Below are 20,844 nucleotides of genomic sequence, written 5' to 3'. Positions count from 1 at the left end.
ACTCGTTCATTTTAAGAGAGTAAATTTGCTTTCAGTTTTATATTTTTTGCTCAATGTGTGGTAATAAGAACTATATTTAATATTTTCATGGTATTTCGAAAATGTTGTTTGATTAATGTAATAATAGTAAATTCGGCTTATTGCTTTTTTTAAATACCGTATAATATTTTAAGTGCGTATTAGTAATAACTTGTGATTGTTAAATTACTTTTGTACTTTTCCCATCAAATCTATTGCACATAATTGATACTAAATTGTACAAAATGTAAGTATAATTTGTAATAATATCATATCTTACCTAGATTTATCTATGCATCAATTGCAGATTCAGAGATAAGTTTTATTTAAAATGTTGATCGTAACCATGTATTGTTTCATATAGCATATTGCTTTAATTTATTTTCTTTAACATCAACATACGAACAGGAGGGCTTATCTACTTAAGATGAATTAAAACAATTACTTTTTAAAGATAACATATAAATTAAATGATAGCTTTTTTTTAAATTTTATAATAGCCAATTTTATTATATTTTATCAGATACATAAGCTGTGTCTAATCTTATATACTTCAATTTAAACAAATATTATTTAAACAGTTTGTCTTGTTTTAAGTTTTTTGGGAGTTTTATCAAAACATAGCTATTAATAGTTGAAAAATTTTAAAAACAAGAATAGTTCAACGATTCGTACACTTTATTTTTTAAGCTCATGCTATTTTATTTCTTAACCGCAAATAAATAACATTTTTTACACAGTAAAAGTCTTAAACGCATGTGCGTGTTTGAGAATCGCAGCGAAGACTAAAGCCACAACGGGGATAACTGATTGAAACTCGATCTCCGGTGTCTATTTCAGGTTGAATCAAAGGTTCAGCTCGAATCGTACAGGTTTCTCCTTTTTCTAGAAAAAAATATTTAAAATTTGGTTTATTTTCCAGTAAATAGATTTTCAAATTCAAGAGAAAAATGCTCTAATGTGTTTAAATAATTTTTATTTAACAATTATTGTTCAATATTTTTTATTGTACAATAATGAAGCTTATTAAAGTTTAGTTTAAAGTTATATTATTGCTGAAATGAATAAAAATGGATTCCAACTCATTTTGACACATTTTCTCTTTTTGCTATAACTGAAACTTACTCTCTTAAAATGAACGAGTGAATATAACTCAACTTGAGTGCTATTTAACTCTTTCATGTAGATAAACCCGGCCTTCTCATTTTGAGTTAAAATCACTCAAGTGAAGGAGTTATATAGAAATAGCTCACTTTGAGTGAAAAAATTTCACTCAAACTTGAGTTATATTCACTCGAGCTTGAGTGATTTTCGATATTACCTGAGTAGATCGTTTTCACTCAAACTTGAGTGATTTTAACTCGTGTTTGAGTGATTTTCATTATTTCAGTTTATAAATTGCAGTCAAAATTTTTATTATTAATATACAAAATGTTTGTATTTAGTGGTGCCATCTATCGTAAGCGATAGAAAATACTATAGTTTTGGATTAAAAAATATCCTTTTGAGTGGAAAGCCTTAGACAGGAATTTTTTCAATCATAACTTTTGTTGAATTCAAATATCGAATTAGATAGTATAGTACTTGTGAAAGTTTTCGCTGTGAGCATATCGACACTGTGATTCGAACTCGCTTCCCGTCTGTTGTGAGATTCACCGATTAACCCTCTCAGCTACAGTCCTGTGTCAAGACGGCTACAAAGAACTAATTACTTCCATGAGCTGGGTGTTGTTGGCGAAGATAAAGCTTTTATTTGTTAAATCAAATAAGGTGAAAACACAGTTAAAAATTTTTTTCAGAGTTAACAGTTTGAATAGCAGCATTTTATGGTTATCCAATTGTTTTGATTGTATTCGGTAAAACAACAATTAAATGAATTATTACTTAAGAGTTTTTTTTCAGGAAAAATTCCTAACCACTGTAGATTTGAGTTTTTTTTTCCTTCTCCTATGTTTTGTCCCTTTTCTTTTAAGTTTAATTTTTAAAAGTAAGGAGCTCTGAACGAATTTTTAAAGAAAGCAGTTTTATAAATATTATGATCATTTAGGTTCAATTGAAAATACTATGAGTTATTTTTTTTCGAACAAGTTTATTCGTTTAATTTATAAAGTTTTATTTTTAAGCAATGAAAAAGGTATATTTTTTTCAATTGCCTAAATTTTTTTAAGACAAATTTCTGAAACTAAGTGAAATTAATAAATTTTTGAAAAAGACGTTTGAAGCTAAAAAATCTGGATTAAATACCCTTTTTCAAACTCAATTTTGCAAACTCTTTTGATATAAATTTGTTTAAAATCTAAACTATATATTTGTTTTGAATGGAAAAAAATAAGTATAATTTTTGTTCTGCAATAATCCTAGCTTAGTATGAATTCGAATAAAAAAATTAACTAATTAACATTAACTACTTGACTTTACTTTAATATTGTTTTTACCATAAACTTTGCTCAAACATAGTTTTCTTAAGTCAAAAAGAAATAAATAATAAAAATTAATAAAAACGACATTTTTAATAAAATTACTAAAATACAGAAATATTTAAATACCTAATTTTAGGCATATTTTAAACTAATTAAATTGTATCGCTTCTGAATTATAAATAATTACAATTAAATTAAGTATGTATTTTATGAATTTTATTTATTATGAATATAGATAGTGTATGTTATTTCCGTTATCAATATATATGTTTTGAATTTTTACCAAATTGTAAGAAATTAATCAAAAAGAAAAAAAAGAAAAAACATTATAAAAATTTAATATACCAGCCAGGAGAGCAAGATTGAAGACATAAAACTCTTTTAATTTTACAACAATGCAAAGTAACTGCAGTTTTTCTGCAAATTCATCAGAAAGTATACTTCTGAAACAATGACTGCATAATTTCTTCAAATTTACTGCAGAATGACCACGGATTAAAAAGTTTCAGTTTTTTCTAAATTTATGATTTTAAAGTGACCTCACTTAAACTACAGTAATTTTGTAGACAATAGCTAAAAGTTTCTTCGAAATAAATTACTGAGAAATTACTTCGCATTAGCTGCAAAATAACTGCAGTGTTTTTACAGTTAAGATTGCATTACAAAAAACTTGCAGTTAACTCAAGAAAAACTGCGAAATTACTTCAGTTCTGTGGAAAAACTACAATTTATTTTCAGCTGGGTATAGGTATATAAATTCAAATTAAACTATATCTCATAATAAATATATTTTTTTAATTCTGCTCATATTTTTTTACTACTAATCTATAACTGTAGTAAAATTTTCATTTATTTGCATTTTCAAGAACTTTAATAAGCATTGTATTCTTAATTAAATATTAATTCAGCATTTACAATTTTGCCTCGAAAATTGAACTTGAAGAAAAGTGGTAAGAATTGTATAAAGTTTGTATAAAGTGATAAATACTTTATAAAATACGAAGATAGTATTATATAAAAGCTAAAAACAGGATAAAAACAGAAAAATTCAAAGTACTGCTCAATTTTTTAAAATATAATATTTTCCACTTTTTCTTTGAATGATATATTTATAATAAAATGCATTGAACATCTGAAGATTCTGATTTGAATGAAAGGATGTTGCAAATGTGAACTTTCAAAAATTAAAAACAGTCAACTTTATTAATAGAAAGCAATTTAAATAACAGCAATTATAGTCTGTATGAACAATAATTTCGTAAATATCTTTTATAAAAGTATAGAATGATATGAAATTAATTATCCAGAAATGTTTTCTACCAAAATTATACATCAAAAAAACTAAAACATGGATATAAATTTATAATATTAAAATAAAATTTTAAAACTTTAATATGAAATCTGAAAAAATTCTAGAACTCTTATCAAATATAATATATTCCCACATGCTTTGACAAAGATTCTAGCATGGAATCAGATTTTTTTAATATTCCATAATCATCCACATTTAATACTTTCAATTTTAATAAATTTTTTTAACAAATAATTTAAATTAATAGTATTTTAGTATGGATAGTATTAAAAAACGCTGAAAAACAGCTAATTTAAATAAAATGTGTATATACCAGATTCAAAATAAAAGTATTTTCTAAATAAAAGCAACAAGGTATATCTACTTACCGTCAAGTGGGGCTAATTTGTGCAGCGGGGACTACTTTATGCAAATTCGAATTTGGCACTTTTCAAGTGCTGCTAATCAGTATTATGTTTTTTTAGATAAGACAGAAGTCTCCTCTATTACTACAAACAATTTTTCGAATTTTAAAACAATCTCAGAGTGTGTTTTGTTTATCCAATGTTAACAACTTTCCGAGAACGTCGGACGTCCAAAAGTGTGCGTCGAAACTTTAGCTGTGAAATGCAAAGACGTTGATAAAACGATTGTCGTAAGTGCAAAATTTTTTATTTTATATAAATAAAAAATTTATAAACAATTATTTTATTTTATATAAATAAAATATTAATAAACAATTATATCATGTTAGCGTTAAAAAAGTTTGAAAATTAATTACAAATAAACGGAAAATGAAAGAAAATGTGCCGTTTGGCTACTTTGTGCAAAGTTTCATTAGTTTTTCTTTTTCGATAGAAAAATGGTTAGACGTTATAAAAAAATACATGGAATGAGAAACTACCGTTATTACACTTTAGAAAAGCTGCAACAATGTTTGCAAGCAGTTGCTGGTGGTATGTCGATTGCAGAAGCTTCTCGGAAGTGCAAAATCCACAGAAATACTATCTCTAATAAAATTCACAAGAAACACGTGAAACGTNTTTTTCTAATGAATTAATCAAACGATTTAACACATAAAAATATATTTTATAGGACATCAGGTGATTTTGACAGAAACTGAAGAGCAAATTCTGTCATGTTCATTCAAGCATGTTATGTTCAAATTTATCAATATTATAAATGTTAATGAATGTGTAATAATTATTATTTTTGAAATTTCATCTATTTCAATGCTCAAAAAATGTATATGGTTTCCTTTTGTTTAAACTCAAATGTTTTGAAATAAACTTTCGTTTTAAGAAAAAATTCTTTATAAAAAAAATGTTTTTTAACGCTGAAAATTTTTTTCAAACTAATATCTTTACATATCTTGAAGTTTTCGTCATTAAAAATGTCAACAATTAACTTTTTTAACAATTTTATATCAATATTTTGCTAAAAACATGATTATTAAACTGAATTCCTATCGCTGCACAAAGTAGCCCCATTTGGGGGCTTCTTTGTGCAAGGTACGTTTCGACTTATTATTTGTAAATATTACATACAAATAATGCCAATATTGATCAAATTCACTCATCTGAGTCCAGTTATAAATATAATATCGATAAATTTTACTAAAGTTTGAATTAGCATAGTTTTTTTACATGTCAAAGTTCAAAAACTGCGAAATCCTGCACAAAGTAGCCCCACATGACGGTACTAAAAAGTAAAATAGCGTTTTCTTCAGAAATACCGCTGTGAACTAAAAGTTGTTTTACTTCTTCTTAATTCAAAATATTAAATGACATATTCTCCAGAAAAAAAATTAAACGTAAAATAAAAACGAAGACATAACATAACAATTACAGAACATAACAATTTTATTTAGATTTATTATTGTTTGCTTTTTAAAATAAAGCGATAGAAATTCCAGTTTATATTTAGCACGCAATTAAATAATAAATAAATCACTCAAGTTTGAGCTAAAAGCACTCAAATATTGCTTAATAAATACCACTCAAGTTTGAGTAAACGCAAGGTAAGAATTTCGCTCAAATAAGAATGTGTTTCACTCAAGTTGAGTTAAAAAAATTTAACTCTTTAAGTAGGGGAAATAACTCTTTCATTTAAAGAGAGTACTGCCCACTTTTTGATACTAAAAACATACATGGACTGCAATACTTGTTCAGATTTAGTTGTTTATTAATCTAATATCATAAAGTCACTAATCTGATCGTTAATACTTACTACGACATGTTCATCAATTTGCAAAATATATTTTCATACATTTTACAAATCTGCTGAAAGGAGCACAGAAACATTCAATATTTTTTTTAAATAATCTTTTCTTTTATAACCAGATATTAATTAAGAATGGGGCTGGAATACCCTGGTTGGCAGGGCACTGGACTCACGTTCATGAGAACGGGAGTTTGAATCCAACCGACCGAAGTTACATCTGATGGGTCAAGAAGTCCTCCATTTTTCCATTACAAACTATGCTGCTGGGGATACCTAATTGGAGAATTGATAGTTCTCTGATTCATGTCAAAATTAAGATCTGTGGATGAATGAATGAATGGATACGTTCTATAAACTGGTTTGACGTATGGGCCTATCAGAAGTCGAATTCTAGGTCATAGAGGACGCCACTGGAAAACGAAAACAATCTCACCCCTTGCCAAGTGACCTACAACACCAACAACAATTAAGAAAAATAAATTTAAAAATCATTAATGTTTTAACAATTAGATATCTGTTAGTCACTTATTGTTCAATTAGATTCTTGAGATCATTTTTTGCTTGAATACCTGAGAATTTATACAATATCAAGTATTATTTCTTCGGTAATAGATAGAGAATAATGCAGGGCGTTGGGTAATTTCAATTGTAAAGCCGGAATCTCAAAGGTAATCCTACTTTGCTTCAATTGGAATAATGCCGTGATATCTTTTCCCACTTCATTATGTCTTGAAAAATTTGCTTAAGTTATATATTTTGATGGTTTCACTTAGAAAATTATGAGAAATCTGATGAGAATAGCTTGTTACAGATTGAAATTCTGTAACTATTTTTATTCCGAATACGCCTTTATATATGGTATATATTTAGATTGCAAACTAATTTACTCTTGAACAGTTGAAAATCCAATTACTTTTTCTGCGTCAATAGAAATCATTAAATTGGAGATTATATTTAAGTTTCAATTTGTGACCCAAACTAAAACAAAAACTACAGGCTCTTAAAACAATGAATTTGGAAATATTTTAAGTTTTAACACCTTCAACGCGAAAAAAAATAATGTGAGAACTACCATAATAGTAAAATTTATAACGTGGGGAATACCAAAGAGCTCGGCAATTTTTAACTATTTTTTAATGATTTTGTTAAAATTAGCAATAAAATAAGATTTCATAATCTGTGAAAAAATTTGATAAATGTGTTAAAACTTAGCAATTTTATCATGCTTTTTAAAAGCGTGGTTGAAAAATCATATCTTTAACTAAATTTCGTTTTTAGTTCTGAATTTTTAATTCGGTTAAATTTTCTTTAAAAACTAGTATTTTTTACGAAATATGGTAATAAGAACTATAATTTTGAAAACCCGATTTACGGTATACTGTTTCCAAAAAAACTGAAAATTACCAGATCTTTTGGTTTTATTAACCATTATTATGGATTTTTTTTTACTAGACATGTTATTATCAATTAGTATATTAATTTTATCACATTTTTTTCACCGTGGGAATATTATAAATATAGAAATCGTGATTAAAGTTACAAAAAAAAGATTTAAATTTTGGAGTTTATTTGAGAAACTTTTTAAAACAGTAGTTGCTAAGAATTAATATTAGAGCATGACTAATATTTTTGTGATACATATGCTTTAGTAGAAGATTTTTTATGATATGTTAAGATAATATTCATTTACTTGAAACAAATAAATTCAATTTTTTAAAGGGGACGAATTATTAATAAATATATGAATTACTTAAGACTTTTTCACACGTCTTGCAACAATCACACCCTACAAATACCGGTCTTGTGCCTTCAGGACAAATGTCTTGTGTACATTGAGCATCCGTGCAATCAGGAAGGCAAATAGAAGCTAAACTTATTTGAGTAATTGCAAGAATCAGGAAAAATACTTTCAGCATATTTGTTTTGAATTTCACCATTTCGTTCTGAAATAAATTAAAAAAATTATTAGCAAAATACTTTGCATTGCGAATTTAACAAAAGTATATTTTATATTATAATATGTGTTAATAATGCAGTTTATGCAAAATTCCACAAAGCATAAAACAATTCTTCTGAATACTAATTTTTAACTAAATTTTTAACTAAACAGAAAAAATATTTAAAACATCTGTTTTTACTGCATTTTTATTGCCATTTTGTAATGATTCATTGAAAAATAACCGAGAAAGTTTTTCTGCACTACGCTCTTACAAGACTGGAATGATTGTGCATATGAATAGAAGAGACTATTACTGATAATAACTAAAAATAAGTTGTTAAGAATAATAATTGCATAATAGATATTACAATACGTTTATTTTAAGTGAATGTTAAAATATTCTGAATAAGTATTCTGAATAAGATTTGTTTGTAGAAAAATTTTAAAAATCGGAAAAAATTACAGTTCTTGAACTAAATTAAAACTTTTTGCATAGTTTCCATACATCATCCATAATATCTACTTGGAATACTGAGTTAACTTCCCAAACATATGAACAATGTTCCATTACAAAGTAGTCAACGGGTAAGTTTTGATGGATAGATTATACAGCAATGTTACCATTTGTAGTTTTATAAGTGATACAACCTATTGATATTACTTTTAGATGTATCATGTTAATTGGAGTTAAAATTATATTACACAAATAAAGGTTTATTCAAATTTTAATGATTTAAAATATCTTGAATACAATTAAAGAACATTCGAGATTACAAGTGGGGGGGGGGCTAAGATTGCTCACTAGGGCGTCATTTTTAAACCTAGTCACCTTCCAACCGCTAGGCAAAGCTTCAACTGATTCCTAAATGGATGTAACCCCTACAGCAAGAGGGAACTTCGCAAAACTCACCCTTTGGCTAACTATATCGATGTTTTTGACGCACTTACTATTTTGGGACTCCTTGCTCTGCATCGTAAGAAAGATTATATAGCTGTCTTTCTGGAAGTGGTCAATTAAAGATAACTACTTCTATATAGATCTTTCTGACTAACTGAGTTCACCAAATGTCTTCCTCAGTAGTAAACATGGTTTAATGGGATGGTTGCATGGGCTTAGAGAAAACATGGCATTAAACATAGTATTCTATAGGCGATATAATGTAGGAATTCTCCTACATTATATTAACATATGTAGGAATTCTCCTACATATGTAGGAATGTAGGAATTCTCCTACATTATTATATTCTCCTACAGTACGACTTAATTAAACATGACCGCTTCCGGAAAAGAAACTTTTGGCCAACAGTGTATTTAGCAAAGATTAAAATGCAAGTTCAGTAGATTAGGAAATATGTATAATTTTAAAACATTTTACATTACTGTCTTCCTAAAAACATTTAGTGAAAGAGCTATAAAAATTTAAGCACTTTCTAAGGAAACCAAATAAAATAAATATGTTTCATACTTGGCACTAGTTATAATCAATTAGCAAGTATACACTTCAGTACCATAGTTTTACATGCAATTGCAAAGAACGTACGCATAATAAAATCTTACAATAAGATAGAACATCATTAGACAATCACCACACACAATCTTTCCCTACAAACATCACTCTGCGCAATATTCTTAGCTTAGCCTAACGTGGCATCAAAACTTTTAAATGTTTAAAATATGTACCACAGGTGAAAATATAATGAAAGTAAAACAAAATGTTGCCGTATTACACATACCTTTCAAAAAAGGATTCCGAATACATATATACGTTATTCTTAAAAGTGAATTATATATCGAATAAGCAAGAAAGTAACACAATTCTTTTCGTAATGAAATAATTATTGTGTTCAGTAGTATTCTCGATTGAAACCAACATTAAACTTACTTAAGACGTTTAAACTAGTAACAAAACTAATTTTAGATGTCCCAGTAACTAATCATCCATTTTTTTTTTATCGAAATCAATTTATTGACTCAGTACTCATGTTACAACATAAATGTACTACGTGCATAAAATTCCCATTATCAGTCCATTAATAATATTTTCCCACTTTTCAAATTTTAAATAAAGCAAAGAAAAAGTAGTTAGGTTATTAAAAGATTTATGGTGCACTGAGAAATAAAAGTATGGACAAAACACCAGAAAATGGTAAAATGTATCGTGTTTCTGGATCCAAGGGGGAACACCATAAAGCTCGGTAATTTTTACCGAAACGCTTGTTAATGATTTATGATGATGACAACTAATAATATATGGTTTTATAATATGTGATAAAAAGCTGATAAATGTAATAAAATGTGGTTATTTTATCATGAAAGCTTAGAGCACGGCATGAAAACCATTTATCGGTTAAATTTACTTCTCAGTTTTCGTTTCTCATTTTCGCATGTTAATAAGAAATATAACTTTAAAAAACAGAATTTCCGTCAAACAATTAAAATTACCGTTAATTATTAACGTTAAAATTACCTAATGAATTGTTTATATACATTATATCTTTTATTATTTAAATTAAACAGTGCATTTGATAGATTATTAAAATGCTCTTCTCCTTATAGTTTTAGTACGAAATGTTTACTTTAAAGTGGTTAGAAGTTGCACACATATTCCAAATGTTTCCCTCTTCCTCAAAAAATTTAAAAAATATTTGAAAATTGAAAGCCAAAATTCAGGCTAATTGGAACAATAGTATTTTTCATTAAAATATAACACATTAAAATAGCTTACCTACTTCTAATCATTAACTCTTAATTAAAGCTTATCTATTTATATTCTCTCCACTATATGGAACGTTTATGAACCTTACAAATCATGTAATGAAACAAATAAAAATGCAGGTGTCACGTTTTCGAAATTTAGACTCATAAATTCTAAATATCACGCAATATCCAAAGAGAATTCTGGAATTTATGATGTGTGATAACAATGTGTTATATTGAAATAGTTGAATTTAAAGGGAATTGACAAAGACAACCTCACAGTTTCGAAACTACATTTAATTTGTTCTTCTGGTAAAATAAATTTCCTAAATGTGCACGGAGAAACAAATTCTATTACATTGCCATGTGGTATGGTAATAACATTTGTGGCAAAAAAAAACATAACTCTAGTTAATGAAACAAAAATATACGGTATTTACAACATTCATTTGGTAATTTTTTCATTTATATGGAAAACGGTTTACCAGAAATTCTGGTCTTCAAAATTATGATTGTTAATACCATACATTTATTAAAAAATGCAAAACTGGAAAGCAAATTTAAGCGGTTAAATGGTTTTATGTATTGCTCTAAGGTATCGTGGTAAAATTACCAGCCACATAAAACAAATCTTTTCACATTTGATTAACAACAGATTAACATTGTAGAATCAGATTTTATGCTTAATTTTACCAAAATCTTTACTAAAGCACTTCTGTAAAAATTACCGAACTCTTGGTGTTCCCATCGATCCAGAAACATTGCAAATTTCCCCATATTCTTGCTGTTTTAAGCCAGATATTTTTTCAGTGCTTTAGAGATGATTTTTTTTACTCTCAACAATGTTTAAATGCTTTTAATCACAATTATAGCCCTAAAATCTATCATTTGCGTTTCCAAATGAGATCGTAAACATTATATATCTATTTGATGTATTTTTTTCCAAAGTAAAAAAAAAATTATTATGTTATGTATACATTAAAACCTAAACTAATCTTTGAAAATAATTTTTGTACATTATAAAATTATATTTAAAAATCCGAAAAAGCTAATAATTTACTAATGAATAAGAATACATCAAACAACGTTAACGTTCGGTTGGTGTTTCACGATTACTTCCCAATCGGTATAATTATCGTCATCAATTCAAATATTTATTGCAATTAACATAAAGTTTATTATATTTATGTAATTAATGATATTTGCATAATTATAGATTAATTAAATGTAAATATGACAACAATAAGATTGATGAAACGCAATATACGTTCATTAAGAAAAAGTTCCATACCGTTTTAACTACGTGAATATATCGGCCTCGATTTAAAATATAAATTTTTCAAATATATTTTATCCATATTCTATATATTTCAACAAAAAAATAATAATCAGCTAAGATACGAAAAATAGTATAATTTAAATTTTTCATTTAAATTATGACCTCATTTAAATTATTATTATCAAGCATTTTTAATGCTGATTTTGGAAGTGGTATTCTGAAATATCGAAATTGAACTAAAATTATAAAACTCTAAACAAAGTACACTACTGACCATAAAAATTGCTACATTAGGAAGGAATGCAAATACCGTAAGGATATTTATTGGGCACATATATTGATACAAACAAAGCAAAATGATATTTATTGGGCAGTTGGAAGAACAAGTAATAAAATTTTCAGGATATTTGGATGTATAGATGCTGAGGAATCAGTATATAGAGCAGCAATAACAGCAGTTATTCTCCTGGGCATCTAGTCGAACAGAAATCGGACGGGTACAGCATTTCATGCAGCTTCAACATTATGCCACAATTCATCGAACGTAGTAACTGACGAGTGGTGGCGTCTCAGTAGTTCGGCAACCATTGACCAGACGTCTTCAATTGGTGAGAGATCAGGAGGACGTGCTGGCCAGGGCAACAGGCGAACATGTTCTGTGTCAAGGAAGGTCAGGAAAGTGCGGGTAGCTTGCGGTCGTGTATTGTCCTGCTGAAACGTAGCGTTATGCTAGCCTCAAAGATAAGGCAGAGAACATGCCCTACCAAATCAGAACATGTAATAGTTACTGTTCAAAGTGCCGGCAATCTGAACTAGAGGTGATCGAAACGTGAATTCAATGGCACCCCATACCATTACTCCAGGTGATGGGCCGATATGACGATGTCGAATGCCAGCTGCCAATGGGTGTTCTCCACGATGGGTGCAAACACGGGTGCGGCCATCATGATGCTGTACACAGAACCTAGATTCATCTGAAAAGACGACTTCATGTCCTTCTTGCGCCCAGGTTATTCGCTGGTCCCACTCCTCCTGCCTGTGATGCAGCATCAAGGATAGCCGAAGCCATGGTCGTCGTGCTGACAGCCCATGCTTCTGTAAACATCGTCGAGCTGTTCGTGCCGACACTTGTTGTCTGCAAATGGCCCCGTATGTTGACTCAGGATTCGTGACGATCCCTTACGGACTTGTATAAAATATTTTATTTGGTAGTTTATATTCATAAATATGTGTTACTTTTTTTTAACAAACATTGTTTTCAAATTTACAAACCTATCTCGCATTTACATTTGTCTGATTCAGAATCACATGCATAAAAACTAGGATAGTAAGGAAACTGCTATATACTCGAGGTTCTCTTGTATTAATTCCAATATTGATGAGATCCATATAGCAGTAATCTCTAGAATCTGAAAAATACTCACGAAAAATTTAATTTCAGATTCATTTTCTTAACAAACTTAAATCTAGATCTGAATCTGATTGATTTAAACATGGAATGTCGAACTCAAAAAAATGATCTACACAAAAAAAGCCAATGCTTTATACTAAAAAAGAAACATGAAAAATTGCAATCTTTAAATTTTAAAAGTTTGGTGCTGTAGACGTAACACTTTATGATTTACATTTGATTGCATGCAAAAAAAATTGTATTCCTTTAAAATTTTACCTGGAATTATTATTGTTATGTTCAAGCAATTAAAATACCAATTCTTAGCGTCACGTGCTATATACTGCTTTTAATTCGCCGGTATTAAAATAATCAGATTCTGAAACATAATATTTTATTATTGTTATTCGAGATGTTTTCTAAATTTATTCTTAAATTCTTACTTAAAATATAATTTGTATATGATCTTTAAAATTTACATTAGAATATTCAAAAATAAATAAAATCCTGCTCTAGAATGCACATTGTCAGATAAATGCATATTTGTATCCTGAGTCTATATTTGACTATAAGAATTAACTGTTTATAATAAAATCTCGTTTGAAAGAAAAGATGCGCTTAAAAATTTTAGCACAGTTTCTTGAGTCCACACTCTTAAGGATTAAGCAGATAATATAAAACCTTCTTTTAGATGCATTTTTCTGAAGAAAAAAGTGCAAAACTTTTATAGATGTATTTAATATATGTATAGATCTGCTTCTTCGATGAAATATAAAAACAATTAAATTAAAGTTTTTACGCTGTTAGAAATTTCTTGGTTAAAATAGTTAAATAGCAATTTATTTAATTGTAATTTTATATATTCAAACAAAACAGTAAACAACATTAAAAAAAAAAAGATTTTTAAATTGATAAGTGTGCGGAAAAAAAGGATATTTTTTTTTCCAGATACGGTAAAACAACCAGAATTCTATCCGCGCCAACGAAGCCCACCTTACAAAGCCATTTTGTAGCCGTACTATAGCTGGGAGTTCAAATCGGTCAATATCATGCACAGCTGAACAAGGGTTCGAATCCTGGAGTTAATACTACAATATTTCCCTCATTCCTTCAATATATGATAGATTTCAATCGTCCTGCAGCACTTCTATCGGTGCTTTGGACTATTATAATACGAAACTATCCTTCACCCATAAATGACACAGCACCGTCAGAATTCCGTTTAAAATTCATTTTTATGGTTTGTAAGCTATGTTAGATGGAAATGGTTCAAAACAGTATAGTTTTTATTTTTAACTGTTCCAGTTGTTAATAGCTTCGTAGAGGTAAAAAAATAATTTTCCAAACCATAAGCATTACAGTTAATTTAATAGACTGACTGCTGCTGGTCATTTTACCATAATTTCTGAATGAAAATTCCAAAAATGGAAAAAATATTGATATTTTTCAAGTATAAAATTTAGTTTTAAATTCATTTTCTTAACAAACAAGAACCTAGAATGATTGATTTAAGCATAAAATGTAGTACACGAAAAACTGAGATTCACAAAAAATCCAATTCTTTAATTCATAAAGATGTACAAAAATTCAAATTTTTTTAAAAGTATCTAAACAAAAAATATGTTTTCAATTAAAAAAAATGAAAAATCTATAACTTTAACTGTTATAATAACACTATTATGATATGAACATGTAAATTGTAATTGTATTATTGTATATAATTGTATATAGCTACTATTATGACATAAACTTTTGCCGTGGCCATGTAGTACAATATATATTCACAAATTTCTCAAACTAACTATAGATTGAGCATACTTCCATTTTACTCAAATATATTTGCTCACATGAAAAGTTGAAAACAAAAATTACGTTTCTTTGATGTTGTGCTACACCAAGTCAGAATAAATAATAATATAATATGAAATATTTTATTCGCATGGATAATAAATCAGCTCACAGATACAATTACATAATGATATAAAAAATTGTATCATCAGCTTTAATATAAGAATTTTAGGCAATTATGATAGTGTCTCGAAACTAAGCATGAAATATGCCTTCTGAACTAAAACTGTATTTATTTAGCTTTACAGTAAATTACATTTTTATGTCTGGTTGAGAAAGCAATATCTAATTCAATTTTAACTAAGCCTTATATGCCATAAATCACTTTGATTGAATCACTAGCACTGAATCACGAAGAACACGTTTTAGAAAATTGAAATAGTTTTGCTCCTTTAGCCGTAACCAAAAATACTTTCAATTGTACTATTATAATTAAAAAAACCTCTGATATTTATATAATATAAACAAAATCAAAATAAATAATTAAAAGTAAATAAAAAAATTATTGAAAAAAGTGAAAAATAAATGAAACTTAAAAAATTATGTATAGATCTGCTGCTATAGTTTGTCTGCAAAAACCTGTAAAAAATTTTGAGACAATAATTAGTGCTTAATTATCTCCAAAAAGAATTTCATACATAAAAACAGCTCATCAATAGAAAAGAATGTGATGTATAGAAACAATTCATAACATCGAAAAGAATGTCATATTTAGAAACAGTTCATGGTAGTAAAAAGAATGATATATATAAAAACAGTTGGTAGCATTTAAAAGAACTACACTTATAAAGACAATTCATTGCTTTAAAAAGAACATGATGTATAAAGATAGTTCATAGTATTAAAAAGTAAGTTATATAGAAAGATAATTCATAGCATTAAATGGAATGTAGTTTATAGAGACAGTTTATAATATTACTAAGTATAGAATATATAAAAATAATTCATAGTATTAAAAAGAATGTGATATCTAGAAACAATTCCTAACATTAAAAAGAATGCGATATTTAGGGAAAGCTCACAGTAGTAAAACGAATGACACATATAAAAACAGCCCGTAATATTTAAAATAATTAAATGTATAGAGACAATTTATTGCTCTAGAAAGATCATGATATATAGAGACAGTTCTTGGTATTAAAAATAATATTATATATAGAGAGATAATTCATAGCATTAAACAGAAAGTGGTATATCGAGAAAGTTTATAGTATTACAATGAATAGAATGTATACAAATAGTTCATACCATTAAAAAAAATTGTTTAAATGACGATTCTTAAAGGCATGAATTTTTGAAAAAGATATTGTTACTGAAAGGAATTTGTTAAACAGAATTCTCGATGCCAGCATAATTCTCGATGGAACGAACTTACTAAAAATGTAATTCAAGAAGAAATTGCTTTGGTGAAAATGCAGTACTTAAATCTAAGCAATAGAAGAAATTCTTGATGAAAATAATCTTTAGTGTTTCTAAATTTTTTAACACAAAAAGTTGCTTCATGTGGTGATTTAATTTGCAAATTCTATAATTCGATATAAAAATGAGTCGATTTATTACGATGTTTTTTGAGAAGTGGAAAATAACATGAAGGAAAAAAAAAAGGCAAACATGTTCAAATTAAAAATAGATTTATTTGTTGAATTCACATTAGGATAATTAATGCTTCATATTTACAGTCAATCTTCAAACGTTATTAAGCCTGTGAAACTGAAAATTTTTCAAAATACAATTTTAGGAGATCTTAAATGGTATTTAACTGAGAAATGTAATTATTTTTGTTAAATACATAATTTCCGAAATAAATAAAACTTACTATATGTTTGTTTCGAGGAATATTTTTTCTTTATTTCCTGACTCTAAGTTTATTTATTTAAAGAGTTTTATGCATATGTAATTATCCAGGAAAGTTAATTCTGTTGCGAAATTATTGGTTAGTACCTGTCAAGTAAAAGTCTAAATTTTTTTCTAAAATCAAATGCCAATTTGTTTTCTACCTTTCAACTATTACATTATTACATATGTAATTTTTAAATTACATGTGTAACCATTCACGACAGATGTAACTATTTGTACATATGTAGCGATCCAGGAAAACGATCTGTTGCTAAGTAAATTTTCTGTAATATCCAGGAATATTTTTGTCTTATTTATAGAAAAACAATGTTACATGTGCATTTTTTAAATTAGCTATGTAAAGATTTACGATATATGTAACGATTCATGCATTAGTCAAGATTCAGAAAGTGTAATTTTGCTGCAAAATTGTGGGTTAGTACAGCTCAAATAAAAACCTTATTTTTTTCCATAATCAAACGTCAATTCGTTTAATACATTTCAAATATAATCAGTATAAAGTGCAAATTAATTTTCTGTTATATCCTTGAATATCATATATTGCTCTTATTAACAGAGAGATAAGTCATCGTTACATGCGTAATTTCGAAATTACATATTTTACGATTTACGATTTATACATATTTAACGATCCAAGAAATTATCAAATTTCTTTTTCATCATCGTTTTTCATATTTATTCCTTTCTTGATTACTTTATGGAAAATAATATCCTATTTTTTCTCCTTTTTTGAGAAAAAGACTTGCTTTTCGAAGAGAAATTGTAAAGACAAAATTATATAACATTTGGTTCAATGTATTTAAAGGAAATCTTAACTAAACATAATCCACTATTTTATGTTACATTTTGTATTCGAAAATTTGCTCTAGAATTCACTTAAAATTAAAAAGAAATTTTTAAAAAAGTCAATTTGTATTGCAAAAAGTGGCAAAAAGTCCGTGGCAAAAAGTTTCCCTTTTAAATATTTTTGGTTAAAATCCGTCAGTTTATTACTTTGAATTTTACATTGGCACGCGTTTTTTAATATTTTAGGGAGCTTTTGAGTTAGATAAAAATGAAAAACGCTGAAAGTTAAAAAAAAAGAAAAAGAAATTGCTCAGGAGTGCAAAAAAAAGTTTTAAAAAATCTGACTTCTGGTGCTGACAGTATGTTTTATTTTTTTAGTTTCGCTGTAAAATTTTGCAACTTTACTGAAGTGATTTTAAATGGTGCTGTAGTGATAATGATTTTCAGTGTTGCAAACATACAATTTAACCTATAAGATTTAGATATTTACTACGATATAACTTACTCATTGGGCTGGTTTTTTATCGCATTCTGTGTATAATTACTTAATAATACTGTTTGTAAACATATATTTTTATCTTTTAACTTGCTTATAAATATCCCATATATATTGAAGTTTTATCCTTTATTTCCTATCATTTTTAGGTTAACCATTTCAAGCATTCTTAATTTTGTTAATCTGAGAATCAAAATACTTTTGTAAAAAAAATAACAATAAGTTATAAAAGAATGTTTCTTTGTTTTATTTGTTGCTGATATTTTTTGAGTTTTTAATTTTTACATAAAATAACAATATTTTTTCAATTACTGACATGTTCAAGATAATTGTCAGCAATTGGAAACTATTTCTATTTCTTGAATAGCTATTTCTTGTAAACAATTGAAAAATAAGTTATTTAAAATCGTGTTGGACTTGTATAAACTTTGGTAGTAACAGTATAAACAATGTGCACCACCAATTTAAAAAAATGACCTTTGTCCAAATGCGTAGATTACATTAGCAAATCTAAAAATTTTAATGAAAATGTATCATTAGAAATACACTAAATGTAATAATATTTTTAATACAAATGTGTAGACAATAATACCTTTGTTTTATCATTCCTTAGTCACATGCGATAAATACACGCAGACAAGTTTCCAAAAGGGCATAACAGAATTATTTATTTATTATTTTATATTTTAAACATTTAAGAAGCTCTTAAAATATTCTTAAAAATGTTTTACTCGAAACTAGAGAAATTATTAGTTTATTTTTATGCAGCTAACAAAGACATTTTTGTTTGTATGTCTCTGACACAGATTTAAAGCTATAGGAACAGTCTTTTAAAGCATAAACATTACTTTAAACCGCAATTAAATTTTTAAATTTTACTTCATAATTTTTAACCCCTTCCCTCCTCTCTCTCGTCAAAATCACGAGGTAAATTTTAGCTCCTCTTTTTCGTGCCTGTGATATTTTCGGGCTGGAGTGATCAATAGTAAGGCACCTAAAAGGTTTAAATATATACTTCTCTTGTACCCGGAATTTTTTTATTTCTCAGTTTACATGCTAGTTGGCTGTATCAGACATTTTTTAATGTAACTGGATATAGTTTACTTCAAACTTGTATCTCATGCTTTGAAATTTATCATACGCAAAAAAATTTACTAATATTTATTAATAATATGTGATTATTAAGTAAAATCTTAATGTTTAAAGCACGTATTTTTTAATTTTCCTTGCCTATTGGGAAACAAGCATTCAATTTCAATAATCCTGAATGTTGACTTCACCTAAAAAATTTAATTTTTCAAATTGCATGCTTAAAAAAATCTAAAAATAAAAAAAATTATACATATTTTGTGCATATACCTTTAAGTTATATGTTATAATGTTATATGATAAAGTCATATAAAAGTTTTTTGAGTTGAATTTTTTGGATAAAAAATAGATATTGCTTTGACTATTTTCTAGAAAACAATAAGATCGTTAAGGGGTTAATGTGCAATTATTATCATGGGGAGTTCAATTGATTCAAAGACGGGATTGAAAATTAAGCAGTATCCATTTTTTGGAAATATCAGTGCTTTAATGTACATCTCGGATGATTTTATTGATTTTAAATAAAAACAACGATTAGTAACAATAGACATTTAACTAGAGACAGTACAAGCTACAAACATTATAGTCTAAAATTATAGTACATACACTTATCATAGTACACTTATTTAACACTTTATATATATTTTAACACTTTATTTACATATTTTAACACTTTATATTCCAAATTTAGTGATCATGGGAAGTGAAAAGAAGTTTTTTGCAATTTTTATCAGTCTTTTTTTTATTATATGTTAGATAATACAGCAGACACAAGTATGTGTATTAGTATCACAAATCAGTGCTTGCCCACATTTAGGAAAACTTACATCAACCCTTGGTTCTGGGAGTGATTTTGTTCTTATTGGTTCAGATCTCTGAATTTCGCAGTGGTCTCCTATGCCTAAAACAAAAAATATTTTTTTACTCATTTTAGGTTTTTTTTCTGATAAGTTGCTAAAAACTAATATTCTATATTTGAGTAAAAAATTAAAGGAATTATTGCGTCTAAAACCCAATTACTTGTCATTTTGCAAGCGCACTCGTGCATTGAAACCCACTGTTTCGATATGGTGCTGTTAATAGTAAGAATATTAATGACATCATGCGTGTATCTCAATACTAAAAATGGATTCAAATACTTTATGCCAAAGTGGTGAGTGAAAACAAATGCATAACTTTTAAGTCTAGGATTTCCATTTCACAAAGAAGTGTTCTTTGACTTAACTTGGTGTATAGTAGCCGCCATCATTTTTGTTATTCAGTTACTCTAAAATTTATAATTTCAGTAAGATATGATACACATAACTGTCAGTAGAGTTATTTTTCCGATATAATATAAAGCAATAACTTATTCATTAATATAGGATGCATGTACTCAATGCTTCTTAAAATAAAAGCAGATTATTAATCGTACACACTTAATGTTGTTGCTGTTTCTAATGCCACGTGCCAATTAACCAGCAAGCCAGCTTGGAAAAACCAAGCGAATTTTAAGCATTTCAGGGGATGT

At 27.4% G+C, this 20,844-nt stretch overlaps 1 protein-coding gene and 1 long non-coding RNA gene across 3 annotated transcripts in view; one reads left to right on the top strand and one right to left on the bottom strand.

Moving 5' to 3' along the window:
• LOC107452389 (zonadhesin-like) overlaps positions 1-20,844 on the top strand; it is a 547,551-nt gene that overhangs the window by 315,169 nt on the left and 211,538 nt on the right. The gene's annotated exons all lie outside the window — the stretch shown is intronic.
• On the bottom strand, positions 679-10,744 carry LOC107453881 (uncharacterized). Of its 2 annotated transcripts, none has more exons than XR_001585391.3 (3): positions 10,618-10,744; positions 7,703-7,895; positions 679-903 (listed from the first exon to the last, which is right to left on the bottom strand). It is a non-coding gene; the product is annotated as an uncharacterized lncRNA (long non-coding RNA). The 2 variants fall into 2 exon arrangements; XR_006227243.2 differs by having other exon boundaries at positions 10,622-10,717.

Source organism: Parasteatoda tepidariorum, chromosome 4, assembly GCF_043381705.1.
Source record: "Parasteatoda tepidariorum isolate YZ-2023 chromosome 4, CAS_Ptep_4.0, whole genome shotgun sequence".
Taxonomy (NCBI): Eukaryota; Metazoa; Arthropoda; class Arachnida; order Araneae; family Theridiidae; genus Parasteatoda; species Parasteatoda tepidariorum.
This window is presented reverse-complemented; position numbering and strand designations above follow the sequence as displayed.